The sequence below is a fragment of the Temnothorax americanus genome, unplaced genomic scaffold (genome assembly GCF_048541705.1).
Source record: "Temnothorax americanus isolate GAGA-0224 unplaced genomic scaffold, ASM4854170v1 Scaffold154, whole genome shotgun sequence".
NCBI lineage: Eukaryota > Metazoa > Arthropoda > Insecta > Hymenoptera > Formicidae > Temnothorax > Temnothorax americanus.
This window is the reverse complement of record NW_027509291.1, coordinates 46,110-51,906: the sequence shown is the minus strand read 5'-3', so window position 1 is coordinate 51,906 and position 5,797 is coordinate 46,110.

Genomic DNA, 5,797 nt, shown 5'->3' with positions numbered 1-5,797 from the left:
TTACCAATTGCAAAAAAAATTAATTTATTTTTGTCTAAATACTAATTTTCACTAGTAACTAGATATTTTTCTCTAACAAATTACTAATTTTTTAAGTAATGCGTAATGCTTTTCTACCTAAACATTATTAATTTTTACGTAATTAGTAATTTTTTGTAACTAATAACTAATTCAATAAAACTTCTAATTCAAATTTCTAATTTAATAAAACTTTAGGCAAATATGTAGAATAACGCATTATCTCCAATTCTTTAAAAATTTTCAAACTTTTTGTGTATTTTGGATGTTGTTACCTAAAAAAAAAGAAAGTGGTAGTATTATACCTCGAAAAAACTTAAGTAACAAGTGGTAGATCTTTATATCTCAAAAAATCTCGAAAAAATCTAAGCAGTCCCAAGCAGCAAAGCAGGGCATCTTAACCAAACCAAAATCAGATTGCCCTAATTAAGTGAAGAATTACCAACTTTCGACATAAAAAATGTCTTAAAAATCAAATAGCGTTTGAAGTCTTAAGTACAGGTTGAAAATTACGTAGTTCAAACTTACAAAATGCCTTCAAAGTTTAATGACTTTAAAGTTATACAATAGGTCGTAAATGACTAAATTTTGATCAAAAGTATGCCTTCAAAGTCGATTCAACTTATAAGTCAAAATTAGACCCCCATTTGAAGAAAATGTGACCTGGTTGTATTACCTAATTTCAATTTCGTAGGCGATATGACTTAATTGGTCAGGATTACCTAATTTTTACCATATATAAGTCTTGTGTGTTTGACTTGACTAATAGGGAATATTTTAGGCGCGAAATAAACCTCGCGGCCGTACTACGAGTTAACTACAAAGTTGAGATTACCACGGAAAATGACCTATAAGGGAAATTGGTCCGATTTTAGGTCGAAATGCCCAGCAAAATTGCCTTGAGAGTTAGTTATTGGTCTTGGACCTTAAATTATTGAAAGTTACCATAACCTATCTATAATTATTGCACGTATCGATTCCTGTTTGCTGATAAATAATTATCCATTTTGTAAGACCTTTTGTAAGACGCATTATCGAAGAAAATAAAATTGTTCCTCATCGATAAATGAATAAATCGAGGTTAACGCCCGACACACACTAATATCTTCCTACTGTATTTTTCTCATTGTACAAGGCTTGCGATCGTTATGCTAGGAAACGCAAACACACGGGAATTAATTCGGCGCTTGTCACCCGGGGGGGATGAGATTTTTCAAGAAGTTACGAAGTACAGAAGAAACTCTCTATACTGTAATAAATAGAATAATTGAGACGATTCGCGCGAGCAACAGCGAATTTGCGAGAAAGAGTCGTTACAGAACAAAACACGTTCGCACTCGACCGCGTCACACGTGAACTCATGATCAATGTTTACGTTCGCGGCACAGCCGACCGGCATTTCTCGATATATCGATCCACAGATCTCGAAGCACGCCGTATCTCGAAGTCGATCTTTGAAGTCAATTTAACTTATAAATAGGGAAATCAGACTTATTAGTCAAAATGCCTTATTGATCGACAAGACGATTTTAAAGTCAACGACTTTGAAGTAAAAATGCCCTAATTAAGGAAATCTGCCCTCAAAATTTAGTATTTGGTTTTCACAGTAGGGAAATTCGACTTACAGGTCGAAATTCAGACGAAAACGTTAAATCAGCCATTATTATGAGAACCAGTATGTCCGCCATGATACATCAAAACGCTTTCTAAAATTATAGGCATTATAAAATAAATTATATTATATCTCTCAGAGTAACTAAGAATTGAAAAAAAAATCTATTTTGCGATACTTTTCACGTTAGGTGCAAGATTAAAATATTTTTATTGTGCTAAATGCAAAAAATATTATTGCTAAATAATTAACGATTAATTAATAATTGCTTAAATTATTTATTTTCGACATCGCGTTGCTTTTAACGAAGTAAAATAAAATTCTGTACAGAAAATTTTCTTTCGCACTTATATTTCTGTTACATGTCACACGATATACAGTTTCAAAACCGACGTAGTGGTGGACTCTATTAATATTTTACTCCGAGTTTCCATGGCTGGTTTGAACAATATGCTATGACTGTAGCATAGACCCGTCTTGGTAGAACTAATATGGAATATATATTTTTTCGTGATGTGCAGCGCTGCCATCTACTAGATGTCTCAAAGACAAAAGTTAGGTCGAAGAGAGGGCACAAATTGGTCAAAATTACCAAAATATTACCGATATTCGACCTTCTAATAGGTCCATTTCACCGAATCAGACTATGACTTATAAGGCGAAATGCCTTGCATTACCTAATTTCAACCGTAAAAATACTTCAACTTTATTCCCCACTTACCTTCTTTCGACGTCGATTCGACGTAAGTTGGGCTTGGTCGAACAGACTTTTGAACCTATTAAAAGGTCGAATAAACGTAATTTCGACCTATTTTGCTGCTTGGGGTAGTATCTTTATTTCCAAAAAATTATAACCCAAGTGATACACGTCACAAAATTATGTTACCTTATCAAAAAGAAGAGTCGCGCTTCAAGTGATCTATTACAATTACAAAAAAGAAATGATATCTCTTTAAATTAGAGCGCCAATTACAGAGAAAACATGTATATTGCCTCAAAAAATAATTGTTGCACTACTTTGAAAAATCTTTACATTGTGTCAATTAGAAAAGAATGTATAATAACAATTTTATAAGATTAAAAAATTTTATTTAAATTTAACAAGGGAATACAAGATATTTAAATACAAAGTTATTTACATGTGTATTTTTTAATGGCCACAAAAAATTACAGAGGTAACAGTACAAAATAAAAATATTTTATTAAAATACATAAATTTTTCTTGTAAAAAAACTTGGCGCTGCTAGACCTTTTAAATAAATAAAGACAACAATAAATAAAAATAATTCAGAGAAGAATGCAATGGGAGTAATATTAAATGATTATCAGCGTGGATGTGGGAGTGAGTGATATGGGTGTGCGTGACTACGCGGACGGCGGATAATGCGGCTCATAATTAAATATAGAATAAGTTTATTTATTTATTTAAAATTTTGAGGTCTAGCAGCGCCAAGTTTTTTTACAAGAAAAATTTATGTATTTTAATAAAATATTTTTATTTTGTACTGTTACCTCTGTAATTCTTTGTGGCCATTAAAAAATACACATGTAAATAACTTTGTATTTAAATATCTTGTATTCCCTTGTTAAATTTAAATAAAATTTTTTAATTTTATAAAATTGTTATTATACATTCTTTTCTAATTGACACAATGTAAAGATTTTTCAAAGTAGTGCAACAATTATTTTTTGAGGCAATATACATGTTCTCTTTGTAATTGGCGCTCTAATTTAAAGAGATATCATTTCTTTTTTGTAATTGTAATAGATCACTTGAAGCGCGACTCTTCTTTTTGATAAGGTAACATAATTTTGTGACGTGTATCACTTGGGTTATAATTTTTCGGAAATAAAGATACTACTGCTTAGATTTTTTCGAGATTTTTCGAGATATAAAGATCTACCACTTGTTACTTAGGTTTTTTCGAGGTATAATACTACCACTTTCTTTTTTTTTAGGTAACAACATATACACTACTATACGTGTACTTGGCGCTTTTTTTACCTTTTTTTAAAAAAGGTAATTTTGTGCGGATATCACGCCTTTTTGTAGTATATTACGCATTGTATAAACAGTATGTACAGGATAAAGCTATTTGAAAGTATAATACTACCACTTTGTTTTTTTCGAGGTAACAACATAACAGGGTAACAACATAATACATATACACTATTATGCGTGTACTTAGCGCTCTTTTGCTTCCTCATAGAGGAAGCTTTGTAATGGTGAAAAATTTTTTTTCGAGATTTTAATGGAAATAGGTTTAGAATGTTCTAAAATGTCGAAAAATCATATTAGTAAAAAATGTCCGAAAGTATGTATGTGTGTGTGTGTGTGTGTGTGTGTGTGTGTGTGTGTGTGTGTGTGTGTGTGTGTACGGATTTTTGTACACGCATCTACTTCTACAATTTTTTAGATACCAGTTTGAATTTTTGCACACAAATAAAGTATCATAGAAAGTATGACCTCCTCAAATTTTATTGAAATCGGTCTACCGGTATAGTTTTTATGCAGATTTTCCTTTTTTTGAAAAATGTGTTTTACGCTGCCGCTTTCTCAATACTTGAGATAGCGATTTATTTTTAATTTTATTATATTTTTCAGTTTTTTCTACCCCTATTTCATATATAATTCATTAAAATTTGATTGATCAGATCTCGTATTACACACATTTGAAATTTCGAAGAATTTGTACATACATAGAAGCTTTATAAAACTTGATTTGATCAACCAAATTTTAAACAATTATATATGAAATAGGGGTAAAAGAGACTGGAAAATATAATAAAATTAAAAATAAATCGTTATCTCAAATATTTATAATATCGGGCTGATTTTTTTTATCGATAAAGTATCATTTAAGAAAGGTTAGTATTGAATTTGGCGATGATTGGTAAAGGGGGGGGGGATAATTATATAGCAGACATTAACGTTTCTCTTTCGAACGATGTCGGATACAGGATTGTTCTACGGTCGGTAAAATAAAGTGAAATAAAATTAAATATGGTAAAATACGTTAAAATAAAAATTTATTGTTTTAGTTTTTAAATGGACAAGTATTTTTAGTATTTTTTAGTGAATGTACATAATTATTTACGCAGTCCCCAAAAGAGTTAAGTGTGAAATCAGAACCTTTGCTAACAAAGCTTCCTCTATGAGGAAGCCAAAACAAATAAATACCGATAATTATACCTCGAATAAAATAAAAACTTGCACACTTAGGAACTATGAGGAAGCAATGTGCAAGTTTCTACTTGCACAATTAAAAACTACGAGGAAACAATGTGCAAGTGTCTACTTGTTTTACCTTTTTTTTAAAAAAGTAATTTTGTACGGATATCACGCCTTTTTGTAGTATTACGCATTTTAATCTTATAAACAATATATCTTATAATCTTATAAACCGTATATAATACAAGGTATGAAGCTAAAAATGTTACGGACTATTATTTCTAAAAAAAACAACAATTTAATATTTTGCTTAGTTTTTTTAAAATAATAATCTGTAACCCTTTTAGTTGTACACCTTGTATATATTTTTCAATTTCAACATAAAACATAATCGCAATAAAGCATGATTAATGTTAATAAGTCGTTAACTGTAAAATTCTTTATTTATTTTTATTTGCGTGTCTTACTGAATGTTGTTCGCAACTGTATATGTACCGATATCTTCAGGTAACAATATTTTTTATAATTATTTTTACGTCAGACATAATTTTAATTCATCCAATTTTTATTATGTCTAGACATAATTTTTGTCCAATTTTTATTATGTCTAGACATAATTTTAATTCAGCGATTTTTATTATGTCATGACATAATTATAATTCTGCCGCTAGGAAAATTTTAAGTCGATTGTTATGAATCAAGCTTGAATTTAATGTTTAGGTGTCCCAGGTTGCCAATGACGAGGTCTACATAGCGCGCTTTATAGTTTTCGGTGTACAGGTGTATTAATACCTTGAATTCAATGGCCACGTGTTCCAAGTTGCCGATGACGAGGTCCACATAGTGCGCTTCGTAGTTTTCGGTGTCTACATGTATTAATACCTCAAATTCGATATCTACGTGTCTTACATTGGGTGCGTTTAGCCGATACTTTGCTAGCCTAGCAATCGTGAGCAGTCGCTCGTTTTTGCTCGTTTCCTCTCTTTAGACCTACT